Source organism: Orbicella franksi, chromosome 7 (assembly GCF_964199315.1).
Source record: "Orbicella franksi chromosome 7, jaOrbFran1.1, whole genome shotgun sequence".
Taxonomy (NCBI): Eukaryota; Metazoa; Cnidaria; class Anthozoa; order Scleractinia; family Merulinidae; genus Orbicella; species Orbicella franksi.
This window is the reverse complement of record NC_138151.1, coordinates 75,740-95,003: the sequence shown is the minus strand read 5'-3', so window position 1 is coordinate 95,003 and position 19,264 is coordinate 75,740.

Here is a 19,264-nt window from a genome sequence, read left to right as displayed (position 1 = left end):
GCTGCAACAGTAGCCGATACCGCATTTCGCGCATCGTGATTTTGATTAACTTCGGTTCGATTCCCCGGAACTTGGGCAATATTTTTCAGTCCCGGGGATTCTAAACTAACCCCTGATGGCCTTGGTTTGCAGTGAAATGGACACAGCAAAACTTTTTGAACGCTCACTTTCGGGCTTGTGGCCCGAAATATAGCCCCTCCTCACTTTAAGACAGAAAGAGTAGCCGAGACCACTTTAGGGGCATCGTCATTTTGACCAACCTCGGCTCAATTTCCCGGACCTTGGGGCATATTTTCTTGTCCCGGGGAGTCTAAACTACCTCCTGATGGCCTTGGTTTGCAGTGAAATGAACACAGCAAAACTTTTTGAACGCTCACTTTCGGGCTTCTGGGCCTAAATGTAACCCCAGTTCACTTTAAGAATGAAGGAGTAGCCGAGACCGCCTTACGCGCATCGTGATTTTGACAAAATTCGGCTCGATTTCCCCGAACTTGGGCGATATTTTCAAGTCCCGGGGACTCTAAACCAACTCCTGATGGCCTTGGTTTGCAGTGAAATGGACGATGGAAAACTTTTTGAACGCTCAGTTTCGAGCTTCTGGGCCGAAATACAACCGTATTTCACTTTAAGACTGAAATAGTAGCCGAGACCGCCTTACGAGCATCGTGATTTTGACCAAGTTCAGCTCGATTTACCGGAACTTGGGGGATATTTTCCAGTCCAGGAGACTTTAAACTAACTCCTGATGGCCTTGGTTTCCAGTTAAATGCAGAAAGCGTAACTTTTTAAAGGGTCACTTTCGAGCTTCTGGGCCGAAATATAGCCCCACTTTACTTTAAGACTGAAAGAGTAGCCGAGGCCGTCTTACGCGCATCGTGATTTTGACCAACTTCCGTTCGATTTCCCGGCACTTCGGGGATATATTCCAGTCCCGGGGACTCTAAACTAACTGCTGATGGCCTTGGTTTGCAGTGAAATGGACACAGCACATTTTTTTGCACGCTCACTTTCGAGCTTCTCGGCCGAAATAGAGCCCTACTTCACTTTAAGACTGAAAGAGTAGCCGAGACCGCCTTACGCGCATCGTCATTTTGACCAACTTCGGCTCGATTTCCCGTAAGTTGGCGAATATTTTCAATTCCCGGGGAAGCTGAACTAACTTGCGGTGGCCTTAGTTTGCAGTTAAATGGACACAGCAAAACTTTTTGAACGCTCACTTTCCAGCTTATGGGACGAAATATAGCCCCACTTAACTTTAAGACTGAAAGAGTAGCCGAGACCGCGTTACGCGCATCGTGATTTTGGGATACTTCGGCTGGATTTCCCGCAAATAGGGGGATATTTTCCACTCCCGGGGACTCTAAACTAACTCCTGATGGCCTTGGTTTCCAGTGAAATGGACACAGGAACACTTTTTGAACGCGCACTTTCGAGCTTGCTGGCCCAAATATAGCCCTACTTCTTTTTAAGACTGAAAGAGTAGGCGGGAGCGCCTTACGCGCATTGTGATTTTGAGGATCTTCGGCTCGATCTGGCGAAACTTGGGATTCTTTAAAGTCTCCGGGACATCAAAATATCCCCCAAGTCCCGGGAAATCGAGCCGAAGTTTGGCAAAATCACGATGCGCGTAAAGCAGTCTCGGCTACTCTTTTAGTCTTAAAGTGACGTGGCTGTATATTTCGGCCCAGAAGCTCGAAAGTGAGCGTTCAAAAACTTTTGCTCTCTCAATTTAACTGAAAACCAAGGCCATCATGAGTTAGTTTAGAGTCTACGGGACTGGAAAATATCCCTTAAGTTCTGGCAACTCAAGCCGAAGTTGGTCAAAATCACAATGCGTCTAAGGCGGTCTCGGCTACTATTTCAGTCTAAAAGTGAAGTGGGGCTATATTTCGACCCAGAATTTCGAAAAAAAGCGTTCAAAAAAAAATTCCTGTGTCCATTTCACTGCAGACCAAGGCCATCAGGGGTTAGTTTAGAGTCCTTGGGACTTGAATATATCCCCGAGGTTTCGGGAAATCGAGCCGAAGTTGGTTCAAAATCACGATGCGCTAAGACGGTGTCGGCTACTATTTCAGTCTTAAACTGAAGTGGGGCTATATTTCGGCTCAGAAGCCCGAAGGGGAGCGTTGAAAAAGTTTTGCTCTCTCCATTTCAATGCAAACCAGGGCAATCAGGAGTTACTTTAGAGTCCCCGGTACCGGAAAATATTTCCCATTTCCCGGGAAATCGAGCCAAAGTTTGTCAAAATCACGATGTGCGTAAGGCGGTCTCGGCTATTATTTCATTCTTAAAGTGAACTCGGGCTATATTTCGGCCCAGACGCTTGAAAGTGAAAGTTCAAAAAGTTTTGCTGTGTCCATTTCACCGCGAACCAAGCCACATCAGGAGATAGTTTACAGTCTCCGGGACTGAAAAATATCCCCCAAGTTGCGGGAAATCGAGCCGAAGTTTGTCAAAATCACGATAAGCGTAAAGCAGTCTCGGCTACTCTTTGAGTCTTAAAGTGACGTGGCTGTATATTTCGGCCCAGAAGCTCGAAAGTGAGCGTTCAAAAAGTTATGCTGTGCCCATTTCACTGCAAAGCAAGGCCCTCAGGAAGTAGTTTACAGTGCCTGGAACTGGAAAATATCCCCCAAGTTCCGCGAAATCGAGACGAAGTTGGTCAAAATAACGATTCGCGTAAGGCGGTCTGGGCTACTCTTTCAGTCTTAAAGTTAAGTAGGGCAATATTTTTGTCCAGAAGCTCGAAAGTGAGCGTTCAAAAGGTTTTCCTCTCTCAATTTCACTGAAAACCAAGGCCATCATGAGTTAGTTTAGAGTCCCCGGGACTGGAAAATATCTTTTAAGTTCTGGCAGATCAAGCCGAAGTTGGTCAAAATCACGATGCGCCTAAGGCGGCCTCGGCTACTCTTTCAGTCTTAAAGGGAGGTGGGGCTCTATTTCGGCCCAGAAGCTCCAAAGTGAGCGCTGCAAAAAATTTGCTGCGTCTATTTCACTGCAAACCAAGGCAATCAGGAGTTAGTTTAGAGTCCCCGGGACTGCAATATATTTCCCAAGTTCCGGAAAATGGAGAAGACGTTGGTCAAAATCACGATGCGCGCAAGACGGTCTTGGCTAGTCTTTCAGTCTTAAAGTGAAGTGGGGCTATATTTCGGCCCAGAAGCTCAAAAGTGAGCGTTCAAAAAGTTTTGCTGTATCCATTTCAATGCAAACCAAGGCCATCAGGGGTTACTTAAGGGTCTTCGGGACTGGAAAATATCCCCCAAGTTCAGGGAAATTTAGCCCAAGTTGGTCAAAATCAGGGTGCGCGTTAGGCGGTCTCGCTTCCTCTTTCAGTCCTAAAGTGAAGTGAGGCTTTATTCCTGCCCAGGACCTTGAAAGTGAGCGTTCAAAAAGTTTCCCTGTGTTTATTTCACTGCAAACCAAAGCCATCAGGAGCTAGTTTAGAGTCCCCGGGACTGGAAAATATCCCCCAACTTCCGGGAAATCGAGCCGAAGTTGGTCAAAATAACGATTCCCGTAAGGCGGTCTCGGCTACCCTTTCAGTCTTAAAGTGAAGTGGGGCTATATTTCGGCCCAGAAGCCCGAAAGTGATCCTTCAAAAAGTTTTGCTGTGTTCATTTCACTGCAAACCAAGGGCATGAGGAGTTAGTTTAGCGTCCCCAAGACAAGAAAATATGCCCCAAGGTCCGGGAATTGGAGCCGAAGTTGATCAAATTCATGATGCGCGTAACGTGGTCTCGGCCACTGTTTCAGTCTTAAAGTCAAGTGTGCCTATATTTCGGCCCAAAAGCTAGAAAGTGAGCGTTCAAAAAGTTTTGCTGTGTCCATTTCACTTCAAAACAAGGCCATCACGACTTAGTTTAGCGTCCAAGGGACTGGAAAATATCCCCCAAGTTCCGGGAAATCCATTGGAAGTTCGTCAAAATTACGATATACGTAAGGCGGTTTCGGCTACTCTTTCAGTCTTAAAGTAAAGTCGGGCTATATTTCTGTCCAGAAGCTCGAAAGTGAGCGTTCAAAAACTTTTGCTGTGTGCATTTCACTGCAAACCAAAGCTCTCAAAGTTAGTTTAGAGTCCCCGGGACTGGAAAATATTGCCCAAGTTCCGGGAAAGCGAGCCGAAGTTGATCAAAATCACGATGCGCGAAATGCGGTCTCGGCTACTGTTTCAGTCTTAAAGTAAAGTGTGGCTATATTTCGCCCCACAAGCTCGAAAGTGAGCGTTGAAAAAGTTTTGCTGTGTCTATTTCACTGCAAAACAAGGCCATCAGGAGTTAGGTTAGCGTCCAAGCGACTGGAAAATGTTCCCCAAGTTCCGGGAGATCCACCCGAAGCTTGTCAAAAGGACAATGCGCGTAAGGTGGTCTCGGTTACTCTTTAAGTCTTAAAGTAAAGTGGGGCTTTATTTCGGCCAGGAAGCTCGAAGGTGAGCGTTCAAAAAGTTTTGCTCTGTCCATTTCACTGCAAACCAAGGCCATCAGGAGTTAGTTTAGAGCTCCTGGGACTGGAAAATATCCCCCAAGTTCCGGAATATCGATCCGACGTTTGTCGAACTCACGATGCGAGCAAGGCGGTCTCGGCTACTCTTTCAGTCTTAAGTGAAGTGGGGCTATATTTCGGCCCAGAATCTCCAAAGTGTGCTTTCAAAAAACTGTGCTGTGTCCATTTCAATGCAAACCAAGGCCATCAGGAGTTAGTTTAGAGTCCGCGGGACTGGAAAATATCCCTCAAGTCCCGGGAATTGGAGCCGAAGTTGATCAAATTCATGATGCGTGTAACGTGGTCTCGGCTACTGTTTCAGTCTTAAAGTCAAGTGTGCCTATATTTCGGCCCAAAAGCTAGAAAGTGAGCGTTCAAAAAGTTTTGCTGTGTCCATTTCACTTCAAAACAAGGTCATCAGGACTTAGTTTAGCGTCCAAGGGACTGGAAAATATCCCCCAAGTTCCAGGAAATAAATTCGAAGTTCGTCAAAATTACGATATACGTAAAGCGGTTTCGGCTACTCTTTCACTCTTAAAGTAAAGTCGGGCTATATTTCTGTCCAGAAGCTCGAAAGTGAGCGTTCAAAAAGTTTTGCTGTGTGCATTTCACTGCAAACCAAAGCTATCAAAAGTTAGTTTAGGGTCCCCGGGACTTGAAAATATTCCCCAAGTTCTGGGAAAGCGAGCCGAAGTTGATCAAAATCACGATGCGCGAAATGCCGTCTCGGCTACTGTTTCAGTCTTAAAGTAAAGTGTGGCTATATTTCGGCCCACAAGCTCGAAAGTGAGCGTTCAAAAAGTTTTCCTCGAGACCGCCTTACGCGAATCGTTATTTTGACCAACTTCGTCTCGATTTCGCGGAACTTGGGGGATATTTTCCAGTTCCAGGCACTGTAAACTACTTCCTGAGGGCCTTGGTTTGCAGTGAAATGGGCACAGCATAACTTTTTGAACGCTCACTTTCGAGCTTCTGGGCCGAAATATACAGCCACGTCACTTTAAGACTCAAAGAGTAGCCGAGACTGCTTTACGCTTATCGTGATTTTGACAAACTTCGGCTCGATTTCCCGCAACTTCGGGGATATTTTGATGTCCCGGAGACTGTAAACTATCTCCTGATGTGGCTTGGTTCGCGGTGAAATGGACACAGCAAAACTTTTTGAACTTTCACTTTCGAGCGTCTGGGCCGAAATATAGCCCGAGTTCACTTTAAGAATGAAAGAATAGCCGAGACCGCCATATGCGCATCGTGATTTTGACCAACTTTGGCTCGATTTCCCGGGAAATGGGGAATATTTTCCGGTACCGGGGACTCTAAAGTAACTCCTGATTGCCCTGGTTTGCATTGAAATGGAGAGAGCAAAACTTTTTCAACGCTCCCCTTCGGGCTTCTGAGCCGAAATATAGCCCCACTTCAGTTTAAGACTGAAAGAGTAGCCGACACCGTCTTACGCGCATCGTGATTTTGAACCAACTTCGGCTCGATTTCCCGAAACCTCGGGGATATATTCAAGTCCCAAGGACTCTAAACTAACCCCTGATGGCCTTGGTCTGCAGTGAAATGGACACAGCAATTTTTTTTTGAACGCTTACTTTCGAAATTCATGGCCGAAATACAGCCCCACTTCACTTTTAGACTGAAATAGTAGCCGAGACCGCCTTAGACGCATCGTGAGTTGCCAGAACTTAAGGGATATTTTCCAGTCCCGTAGACTCTAAACTAACTCATGATGGCCTTGGTTTTCAGTTAAATTGAGAGAGCAAAAGTTTTTGAACGCTCACTTTCGAGCTTCTGGGCCGAAATATACAGCCACGTCACTTTAAGACTAAAAGAGTAGCCGAGACTGCTTTACGCGCATCGTGATTTTGCCAAACTTCGGCTCGATTTCCCGGGACTTGGGGGATATTTTGATGTCCCGGAGACTGTAAACAATCTGCTGATGTGGCTTGGTTTGCGGTGAAATGACGCAGCAAAACTTTTTGAACTTTCACTTTCTAGCTTCTGGGGCGAAATATAGCCCCAGTTCACTTTAAGAATGAAAGAGTAGCCGAGACCGCCTTACGCGCATCCTGATTTTGACAAAATTCGGCTCGATTTCCCCGAACTTGGGCGATATTTTCTAGTCCCGAGGAGTCTAAACTAACTCCTGATGGCCTTGGTTTGCAGTGAAATGAACACAGCAAAACTTTTTGAACTTTCACTTTCTAGCTTCTCGGCCGAAATATAGCCCCAGTTCACTTTAAGAATGAAAGAGTAGCCGAGACCGCCTTACGCTCATCGTGATTTTGACAAAATTCGGCTCGATTTCCTTGAACTTGGGCGATATTTTCCAGTCCCGAGGAGTCTAAAGAAACTCCTGATGGCCTTGGTTTGCAGTGAAATGAACACATTAACACTTTTAGAACGTTTATTTTCGAGCTTCTGGGATGAAATATAGCCCCACTTCACTTTAAGACTGAAAGAGTAGGCGAGACCGCCTTACGCGCATCGTGACTTTGAGCAGCTTCCGCTCGATTTTCTAGAATTTTGGCGATATTTTCAAGTACTGGGGACTCTAAACTAACTCCTGATGGCCTTGGTTTGCAGTGAAATGGACGCAGGAAAACTTTTTGAACGCTCAGTTTCGAGCTTCTGGGCCGAAATACAACCGTATTTCGCTTTAAGACTGAAATAGTAGCCGAGACCGCCTTACGAGCATCGTGATTTTGACCAAGTTCAGCTCGATTTCCCGGAACTTGGGGGATATTTTCCAGTCCGGGGGACTTTAAACTAACTCCTGATGGCCTTGGTTTGCAGTTAAATGCAGAAAGCGTAACTTTTTAAAGGGTCACTTTCGAGCTTCTGGGCCGAAATATAGCCCCACTTTACTTTAAGACTGAAAGAGTACCCGACACCGTCTTACGCGCATCGTGATATTGACCAACTTCCGTTCGATTTCCCGGCACTTCGGGGATATATTCCAGTCCCGGGGACTCTAAACCAACTGCTGATGGCCTTGGTTTGCAGTGAAATGGACACAGCACATTTTTTTGCACGCTCACTTTCGAGCTTCCCTGCCGAAATATAGCCCTACTTCACTTTAAGACTGAAAGAGTAGCCGAGACCGCCTTACGCGCATCGTAATTTTGATCAACTTCGGCTCGATTTCCCGGAAGTTGGCGAATATTTTCAATTCCCGGGGAAGCTAAACTAACTTCCGGTGGCCTTAGTTTACAGTTAAATGGACACAGCAAAACTTTTTGAACGCTCACTTTCGAGCTTATGGGTCGAAAAATAACCCCACTTAACTTTAAGACTGAAAGAGTAGCCGAGACCGCCTTACGCGCATCGTTATTTTGGGATACTTCGTCTCGATTTCCCGCAAATAGGGGGATATTTTCCAGTCCCGGGGACTCTAAACTAACTCCTGATGGCCTTGGTTTCCAGTGAAATGGACCCCGGAACACTTATTGAACGCGCACTTTCGAGCTTGCTGGCCGAAATATAGCCCTACTTCTTTTTAAGACTGAAAGAGTAGGCGGGAGCGCCTTACGCGCATTGTGATTTTGAGGATCTTCGGCTCGATCTGGCGAAACTTGGGAGATATTTTCCAGTCCCAAAGTCTCTAAACTCACTCCTGATTGTCTAAGATGTGAGTGAAATAGAGACAAAGATTTTTGAACCCTTACTTTCGAGCTTCTGGAGTTAAATCTCAGCCCAGTTTACCTTAAGACTGAAAGAGTAGCCGAGACCCCCTTAAGCCCATCGTGATTTTGACTAACTTCGGGTGGATTTCCCGTAACTTGGGGGATATTTCCAGTCCATTGGACGCTAAAGTAAGTCGTGGTGCCCTTGTTTTGCAGTGAAATGGACACAGCAAAACTTTTTAAACACTCAGTTTCCAGCTTCTGGGCCGAAATATTGCCCCACTTCACTTTAAGACTGAAAGAGTAGCCGAGACCGCCGTACGCGCGTCGTGATTTTGACCAACTTCGGTTAAATTTCCCGGAACTTGGGGGATATTTTCCAGTCCCAGGGACTCTAAACGGACCGCCGACGTCCTTGGTCTGCAGTAAAATGGACACAGCAAAACTTTTTGAACGCTCACTTTTGAGCTTCTGGGCATAAATATAGCTGCACTTCACTTTAAGAGTGAAAGAGTAGCCGAGACCGCCTTACGCCCATCCTAATTTTGACCAACTTCGCCTCGATTTCCCCGAACTTGGGGGATATTTTCCAGTCCCGGGGACTCTAAACTAACTCCTGATGGCCTTGGTTTGCAGTGAAATGGACACAGCAAAACTTTTTGAACGCTCACTTTCGAGCTTGTGGGCCTTAATATAGCCACACTTCACTTTAAGACTGAAACAGTAGCCGAGACCGCGTTACGCGCATTGTGATTTTGATCAACTTCTGCTCGCTTTCCTGGAACTTGGGGAATATTTTCCAGGCCCGGGGACTCTAAACTAACTCCTGATGGCCATGGTTTACAGTGAAATTCACACAGCACAAGTTTTTGAACGCACACTTTCGAGCTTCTAGGCCGAAATATAGTCCCACATCATTTACGACTTAACGAGTAGCCGAGACCGGCGTGCGCGCATCGTGATTTTGACGAACTTCGGGTCAATATTCCGGAACTTGGGGCATATTTTCCAGGCCCAGGGACTCCAAACTAACTCTTGATGGCCTTGGTTTGCAGTGAAATGGAGACAGCAAAACTTTTTGAACGCTCACCTTCAAGCTTCTGGGCCGAAATATAGCCCACTTTACTTTAACACTGAAAGAGTAGCCGAGACCGCCTTACGCGCATCGTGATTTTGACAAACTTCGGGTTGATTTCCTGGAACTTGGGGGATATTTTCCAGTCCCGGGGACTCTAAAGTAACTTCTCATGGCCTTGGTTTGCACTGAAAGTGACAGAGCAAAACTTTTTAAACACTCACTTTCGAGCTTCTTGGCCCAAATATTGCCCATCTTCACTTTAAGACTGAAAGAGTAGCCGAGACCACCTTTCGCACATCGTGATTTTGACCAACTTCGGCTTGATTTACCGGAACTTGGGGGATATTTGGCAGTCCCGAGGACTCTTAAGTAACCCCTGATGGCCTTGGTTTGCATTCAAATGGATACAGCAAAACTTTTTGAACGCTCACTTTTGAGCTTCTGGGCCGAAATATAGCCCCACTTCACTTTAAGACTGAAAGAGTAGCCAAGAAGATCTTACGCGCATCGTGATTTTGATCAATGTCTTCTCGATTTTCCGGAACTTGGGAAATACATTCCACTCCCGGGGACTCTACACTAACTCCTGATACCCTTGGTTTGATGTGAAATGGACACAGTAATTTTTTTTGAGCTTTGAGCTTCTGGGCCGAGATAGAGCCCCAACTTCACTTTAAGACTGAAGGAGTAGCCGACACTGCCTTAAGCGCACCGTGATTTTGACCAACTTCCGCTCGACTTGCCGGAACTTGGGGGATATTTTCCAGTCCCGGGGACCCTAAACTAACTCCTGATTGTCTTGGTTTTCCGTGAAATGGACACAGCCAAACTTTTTGAACGCTCACTCTCAAGCTTCTGGACCGAAACATAGCCCCACTCTGCCTTAAGACTGAAGGAGTAGCCGAGACCGTCTTGCGCAAATCGTGATTTTGACCAACTTCGGGTCGGTTTCCCGGAACTTGGGGGATATATTCCATTTCCGCGGGCTCTAAACTAACTCCTGATGGCCTTGGTTTTCAGTGAAATGGACAGAGCACAACTTTGGAGCTTCTGGGCAGAAATATAGCCCCACTTTACTTTAAGACTGAAAGAGTAGATGAAACCGCCTGACGCGCATCGTCATTTTGACGAACTTCGAATGGATTTCCCGGAACTTGGGGGATATTTTGCAGCCCCTTGGACGCAAAAGTAAGTCCTGATGGCCTTCTTTTGAAGTAAAATGGACACAAGAAAGCTTTTTGAACGCTCACTTTCTAGCTTGTGGGCCGAAATATAGCCACACTTCACTTTAAGACGGAAAGAGTAGCCCAGACCGTCTTGCGCAAATCGTGATTTTGACGAACTTCGGGTCGGTTTCCCGGAACTTGGGGGATATATTCCAATTTTGCGGGCTCTAAACTAACTCATGATGGCCTTGGTTTTCAGTGAAATGGACAAAGGAAAGCTTTTTGAACACTCTCTTTGCAGCTTCTGGGCCGAAATAGAATCCCACTTCACTTTCAGACTGAAATAGTAGCCGAGACCGCCTCACGCGCAACGTGAGTTAGACCAACTTCAGCTCTATTTCACGCTACTTTTGGGATATTTTCCAGTCCGGGCGACTCTAAACTAACTCCGGATGGCCTTGGTTTGAACTGAAATGCGCACAGCATAACTTTTTGAACGCCCACTTCGGAGCTTGTGGGCCGAAATATAGCCCCACTTCACTTTAAGACTGAAAGAGTAGCCGAGATCCCGTTACGCGCATCGTGATTTTGACCATTTTCGGATCGATTTCTCGGAACTTGGGGAATATTTTCCAGTTCCGGGGACTCTAAACTAACTCCTTATCGCCTTGCTTTGCATTGAAATGGACAGAGCAAAACTTTTTGAACGCTCACTTTCGAGCTTGTGGGCCGAAATATAGCCATACTTTACTTTAAGACTAAAACAGTAGCCGAGACCGCATTTCGCGCATCGTGATTTTGATCAACTTCGGCTCGCTTTCCCGGAACTTGGGCAATATTTTCCAGTCCCCGGGACCCTAAACTAACTTTGAGAGCTTTGGTTTGCAGTGAAATGCACACAGCAAAACATTTTGAACGCTCACTTTCGAGCTTCTGGACAGAAATATAGCCCGACTTTACTTTAAGACTGAAAGAGTAGCCGAAACTACCTTACGTATATCGTAATTTTGACGAACTTCCAATGGATTTCCCGGAACTTGGGGGATATTTTCCAGTCCCTTGGACGCTAAACTAAGTCGTGATGGCCTTGTTTTGAAGTGAAATGGACACAGCAAAACTTTTTGAACGCTCACTTTCTAGCTTTTGGGCCGAAATATAGGCACACTTGACTTTAAGACTGAAACAGTAGCCGAGACCACGTTACACGCATCATGAATTTGATCAACTTCGGCTCCAATTCCCGGGACTTGAGGGATATTTTCCAGTCCCGCGGACTCTAAACTAACTCCTGATGGCCTTGGTTTGCATTGAAATGGACACAGCACAGTTTTTTGAAAGCACACTTTGGAGATTCTGGGCCGAAATATAGCCCCACTTCACTTAAGACTGAAAGAGTAGCCGAGACCGCCTTGCTCGCATCGTGAGTTTGACAAACGTCGGATCGATGTTCCGGAACTTGGGGGATATTTTCCAGCCCCAGGAGCTCTAAACTAACTCCTTATTGCCTTGGTTTGCAGTAAAATGGACAGAGGAAAACTTTTTGAACGCTCACCTTCGAGCTTCCTGGCCGAAATAAAGCCCCACTTTACTTTAAGACTTAAACAGTAACCGAGACCACCTTACGCGCATTGAGATTTTGACAAACTTCGGGTGGATCTCCCGGAACTTGGGGAACATTTTCCAGTTCCTTGGACGCTAAACTTAGTCCTGAAAGCCTTGTTTTGCAGTGAAATAGACACAGCAAAACTTTTTGACCGCTCACTTTCGAGCTTGTGGGCCGAAATATAGCCACACTTTACTTTAAGACTGAAACATTAGCCGAGACCGCATTTCGCGCATCGTGATTTTGATCAACTTCGGCTCGCTTTCCCGGAACTTGGGCAATATTTTCCAGTCCCGGGGACCCTAAACTAACTTTGAGAGCTTTGGTTTGCAGTGAAATGCACACAGCAAAACTTTTTGAACGCTCACTTTCGAGCTTCTGGACAGAAACATAGCCCGACTTTGCTTTAAGACTGAAAGAGTAGCCGAAACCGCCTTACGTATATCGTAATTTTGACGAACTTCCAATGCATTTCCCGGAACTTGGGCGATATTTTCCAGTCCCTTGCACGCTAAACTAAGTCCTGATGGCCTTGTTTTGAAGTCAAATGGACACAGCAAAACTTTTTGAACGCTCACTTTCTAGCTTTTGGGCCGAAATATAGGCACACTTGACTTTAAGAATGAAACAGTAGCCGAGACAGCGTTACGGCCATCATGAATTTGATCAACTTCGGCTCCAATTCCCGGGACTTGAGGGATATTTTCCAGTCCCGGGGACTCTAAACTAACTCCTGATGGCCTTGGTTTGCGGTGAAAGTGACACAGCAAAACTTTTTGAACTTTCACCTTTCTAGCCTCTGGGCCGAAATATAGCCCCAGTTCACTTTAAGAATGAAAGAGTAGCCGAGACCGCCTTACGCGCATCGTGATTTTGACAAAATTCGGCTCGATTTCCCAGAACTTGGGGGATATTTTCCAGTCCCGCGGATTCTAAAGTAACTCCTGATGCCCTTGCTCTGGAGTCAAATGGACACAGCACAACTTTTTGAACGCTCACTTTCGAGCTTCTGGGCGGAAATATTGCCCCAGTTCACTTTAAGAATGGAAGAGTAACCGGGACCGCCTTACGCGCACCGTGATTTTGACATACTTTGGCTCGATTTCCCGGGAAATGGGGGATATTCTCCGGTACCGGGGACTCTAAATTAACTCCTGATTGCCTTGCTTTGCAGTGAAATGGACACAGCACAACTTTTTGAACGCTCACGTTTGAGCTTGTGGGCCGAAGCATAGCCCTACTTCACTTTAAGACTGAAAGACTAGCCGAGACCGCCTTACGCGCATCGTGATTTTGGGCTACATCGGCTCGATTTCCCGGAATTTGGGAGATAATTCCCAGTCCCGGTCACTCTAAAGTAATTCCTGATGGCCTTGGTTTTCAGTGAAATGGACACAGCCAAACTCTTTGAACGTTCACTTTCGAGCTTCTGGGCCGAAATATAGCCCCACTTCACTTTAAGACTGAAAGAGTAGCCGGGACCGCCTTACGCGCATGGTAATTTTGTCGAACTTCGGCTTGATTTCCTGGCACTTGGGGGATATTTTCCAGTATCGGAAGCTCTAAACTAACTCCTGAATGCCTTGGTTTTTAGTGAAATGGACACAGGTAAAAGGGGCGCACGCTAGGTTTCCAGGTTGTAGGCCGAAATATAGCCCCACTATTTTAAGACTGAAAGTGTACACGAAACCGCCTTAAGCGCATCGAAATTTTTAGCCGCTATGGCTCGATCTGCCAAAACTTGGGGGATAGTTTCCAGTCCCGGGGACTCTACCCTAACTCTTGATGGCCTTAGTCTTCAGTAAAATGGTCACAGGTAACAGGAGCGCACGCTCGGTGTCGAGCTTCTAGGCCGAAATGTAGCCCCAGTTCATTTTAAGACTGAAAGAGTAAAGGAAACTGCCTTAGGCTTATCGTAATTTTAAGAAAGTATGGCTCAATTTGCCGAAACTTGGAGGATAGCTTCCAGTCTCGAGGATTCTAAACTATCTCCTGATGGACTTAGTTCTTAGTGAAATGGACACAGGTAAAAGGAGAGCACGCTCGGTGTCGAGCTTGTAGAACCGAAATATAGCCCCACTTCATTTTCGGAGTAAACGAGTAGCCGAGACCGCCTTACGCGCATCGTGATTTTGAGCATCTTTGGCTCGATTTGCCGGAATTCGGGGAATATTTTCCAGTCCCGAGGACTCTATGCTAACTCCTGATGAACTTAGTTTTCAGTGATATGTACACAGGCAAAAGGAGCGCACGCTCGGTGTTGAGCTTGTCGGCCGAAATCTAGCCCCACTTCATTTTAAGACTGAAAGAGTAGCCGAGACCGCCTTACGCGCATCGTGATTTTGGGCTACATCGGCTCGATTTCCCGGAATTTGGGAGATAATTCCCAGTCCCGGTCACTCTAAAGTAATTCCTGATGGCCTTGGTTTTCAGTGAAATGGACACAGCCAAACTCTTTGAACGTTCACTTTCGAGCTTCTGGGCCGAAATATAGCCCCACTTCACTTTAAGACTGAAAGAGTAGCCGGGACCGCCTTACGCGCATGGTAATTTTGTCGAACTTCGGCTTGATTTCCTGGCACTTGGGGGATATTTTCCAGTATCGGAAGCTCTAAACTAACTCCTGAATGCCTTGGTTTTTAGTGAAATGGACACAGGTAAAACGGGTGCACGCTAGGTTTCCAGGTTGTAGGCTGAAATATAGCCCCACTTTATTTTAAGACTGAAAGTGTACACGAAACCGCCTTAAGCGCATCGAAATTTTTAGCCACTATGGCTCGATCTGCCAAAACTCTGGGGATATTTTCCAGTCCCGGGTGACTCTACCCTAAGTCTTGATGGCCTTAGTTTTCAGTAAAATGATCACAGGTAACAGGAGCGCACGCTCGGTGTCGAGCTTCTAGGCCGAAATGTAGCCCCAGTTCATTTTAAGACTGAAAGAGTAAACGAAACTGCCGTAGGCTTATCGTAATTTTAAGAAAGTATAGCTCAATTTGCCGAAACTTGGAGGATAGCTTCCAGTCTCGAGGATTCTAAACTATCTCCTGATGGACTTAGTTCTTAGTGAAATGGACACAGGTAAAAGGAGAGCACGCTCGGTGTTGAGCTTGTAGAACCGAAATATAGCCCCACTTCATTTTCGGAGTAAACGAGTAGCCGAGACCCTCTTACGCGCATCGTGATTTTGAGCATCTTTGGCTCGATTTGCCAGAATTTGGGAAATATTTTCCAGTCCCAAGGACTCTAAACTAACTCCTGATGGCCTAAGATGTCAATGAAATGGACACAGGTAAAATTAGCGCACGCCCGGTCTCGAGCTTCTAGGTCGAAATATAGCCCCCCTTAATTTTAAGACTGAAAGAGTAGCCGAGACCGCCTTACGCGCATCGTGATTTTGGGCCACTTTTGCTCGATTTCCCGGAAGTTGGCGAATAATTTAAAGTCCCGGGGACGCTAAACTAACTACCGATGACCTTGGTTTGCAGTTTAATGAACACAGCAAAACATTCTGAACGCTCACCTTCGAGCTTCAGGGCCGAAATATAGCCCTACTTAAATTTAAGACTCAAAGAACCCCCGAGAGCCCGTTACGCTAATCGTAATTTTCATCAACTTCGGCGCAATTTCCTGAAACTTGGAGACTATTTTCCAGTCCCGGGGACTCTATACTAACACCTGATGGCCTTGGTTTCCAGTAAAATGGACCCAGCAAAACTTTTTGAACGCTCAATTTCGAGCTTCTGGGCCGAAATATACCCCACTTTCCTTTAACTCCTGATTCCCTAAGATGTCAGTGAAATGGACACAGGTAAAATTAGCGCACGCCCGGTCTCGAGCTTCTAGGTCGAAATATCGCGCCCCTTAATTTTAAGACTGAAAGAGTAGCCGAGACCGTCTTACGCGCATCGTGATTTTGGGCCACTTTTGCTCGATTTCCCGGAAGTTGGCGAATAATTTGAAGTCCCGGGGACGCTAAACTAACTCCCGATGACCTTGGTTTGCAGTTTAATGAACACAGCAAAACATTCTGAACGCTCACCTTCGAGCTTCAGGGCCGAAATATAGCCCTACTTAAATTTAAGACTGAAAGAATAGCCGAGAGCCCGTTACGCGCATCATAATTTTCATCAACTTCGGCGCCATTTCCTGGAACTTGGAGAATATTTTCCAGTCCCGGGGACTCTAAACTAACTCCTGATGGCCTTGGTTTGCAGTGAAATGGACACAGCAAAACTTTTTGAACGCTCACTTTCGATCTTGTGGGCCTAAATATAGCCACACTTCACTTTAAGACTGAAACAGTAGCGGAGACCGCGTTACGCCCATCGTAATTTTGATCAACTTATGGTCGCTTTCCTGGAACTTGGGGAGTATTTCCCAGTTCCGGGGACTCTAAACTAACTCCCGATGGCCATGGTTTGCATTGAAATTCACAAACCACAAGTTTTTGAACGCACACTTTCGAGCTTCTAGGCCGAAATATAGTCCCACATCACTTACGACTTAGACTAGCCGAGACCGGCGTGCGCGCATCGTGATTTTGACCAACTTCCGGTCGATATTCCGGAACTTGGGGGATATTTTCCAGTCCCGGGGACTCTAAACTAACTCTTGATGGCCTTGGTTTGCAGTGAAATGGAGACCGCAAAGCTTTTTGAACGCTCACCTTCAAGCTTCTGGGCCGAAATATAGCCCACTTTACTTTAAGACTGAAACAGTAGCCGAGACCACGTTTCGCGCATCGTGATTTTGATCAACTTCGGCTCGATTTCCCGGAATTTGCCAAATATTTTCCAGTCCCTGGGACTCTAAACTAACTCGTGCTGGTCTTGGTTTGCAGTGAAACGGAAACAGAAAAAGTTTTTGAACGCATACTTTCGAGCTTCTGGACCGAAATAGAACCCCACTTCACTTGAAGACTGAAAGAGTAGCCGAGACCGCCTTACGTGCATCGTGATTTTGAGCAACTTCGGCTCGATTTGCCGGAACTAACGGGATATATTCCAGTTCTGAGGACTCTAAACTAATTCCTGATGGCCTTGGTTTGCAGTAAAATGCACCCAGCAAAACTTTTTGAACGCTCAATTTCGAGCTTCTGGGCCAAAATATAGCCCCCCATTACTTTAACACTGAAAGAGTAGCCGAGACCGCCTTACGCGCATCGTGATTTTGACAAACTTCGGGTTGATTTCCCGGAACTTGGGGGATATTTTCCAGTCCCGGGGACTCTCAACTAACTCCTGCTTGTCTTGGTTTGCAGTGAAATGGACACAGCGAAAGTTTTTGAACGCTCACTCTCGAGCTTCTGGGCGAAATAGAACCCCATTTTACTTTAAGACTGAAAGAGTAGGCGAGACCGTCTTGAGCGAATCGTGATTTTGAAACTTGGGGGATATATTCCAGTCAAAGGGACTCTAAAGTAACTCCTGATGGCCTTGGGTTTCAGTGAAATGGACAGAGCACAACTTTGGAGCTTCTGGGCAGAAATATAGCCCCACTTTACTTTAAGACTGAAGGAGTAGATCAGACCGCCTTACGCGCATCGTAATTTTGACGAACTTCGAATGGATTTCCTGGAACTTGGGGGATATTTTGCAGTCCCTTGGACGCTAAACTAAGTCCTGATGGCCTTGTTTTGAAGTAAAATGGACACAACAAAACTTTTTGAACGCTCACTTTCTAGCTTGTGGGCCGAAATATAGCCACACTTCACTTTAGGACTGACACAGTAGCCGAGACCACGTTACGCGCATCATGAATTTGATCAACTTCGGCTCGATTTCCCGGGACTTGGGGGATATTCTCCAGTAACGGGGACTCTAAAGTAACTTCTGCTGGCCTTGGTTTGCACTGAAAGTGACATAGCAAAACTTTTTAAACACTCACTTTCGACCTTCTGGGCCGAAATATAGCCCCACTTCACTTTAAAACTGAAAGAGTAGCCGAGACCACCTTACGCACATCGTGATTTTGATCAACTTCGGCTCGATTTACCGGAACTTGGGGAATATTTTCCTGTCCCGAGCACTCTTAAGTAACCCCTGATGGCCTTGGTTTGCATTGAAATGGATACAGCAAAACTTTTTGAACGCTCACTTTTGAGCTTCTGGACCGAAATATAGCCCCACTTCATTTTAAGACTGAAAGAGTAGCCGAGACCGCCTTACGCGCATCGTGATTTTGACCAACGTCTTCTCGATTTTCCGGAACTTGGGAAATACATTCCACTCCCGGGGACTTCCCGGGGACCTTCGTTTGCAGTGAAATAGACACAGTAATTTTTTCTGAGCTTTGAGCTTGTGGGCCGAAATAGAGCCCCACTTCACTTTAAGACTGAAGCTGTAGCCGACACTGCCTTAAGCCCACCGTGATTTTGACCAACTTCGGCTCGATTTGCCGGAACTTGGGGGATATTTTCCAGTCCTGGGGACTCTAAACTAACTCCTGATTGTCTTGGTTTTCAGTGAAATGGACACAGCGAAACTTTTTGAACGCTCACTCTCGAGCTTCTGGACCGAAATATAGCCCCACTTTACTTTAAGACTCAAAGAGTAGCCGAGACCGTCTTGCGCAAATCGTGATTTTGACCAACTTCGGGTCGGTTTCCTGGAGCTTGGGGGATATATTCCATTTCCGCGGGCTCTAAACTAACCCCTGATGGCCTTGGTTTTCAGTGAAATGGACAAAGGAAAGCTTTTTGAACACTCTCTTTGTAGCTTCTGGGCCGAAATAGAATCCCACTTCACTTTGAGACTAAAATAGTAGCCGAGACCAGCTCACGCGCATCGTGACTGAGACCAAGTTCAGCTCGATTTCACGCAACTTTTGGGATATTTTCCAGTCCGGGGGACTCTAAACTAACTCCGGATGGCCTTGGTTTGCACTGGAATGCGGAGAGGATAACTTTTTGAACGCCCACTTTGGAGTTTCTGGGCCGAAATATAGCCCCACTTCACTTTAAGACTGAAAGAGTAGCCGAGACCGCCTTACGCGCATCGTAATTTTGACCAACTTCGGCTCGATTTCCCGGGAGTTGGCGAATATTTTCAATTCCCGGGGAAGCTAAACTAACTTCCGATCGCCTTAGTTTCCAGTTAAATGGACACAGCAAAACTTTTTGAACGCTCACTTTCGCGCTTCTGGGTCGAAATATAGCCCCACTTAACTTTAAGACTGAAAGAGTAGCCGAGACCGCCTTACGCGCATCGTGATTTTGGGATACTTCGGCTCAATTTCCCACAAATAAGGGGATATTTTCCAGTCCCGGGGACTCCAAACTAACTCCTGATTGGCTTGGTTTCCAGTG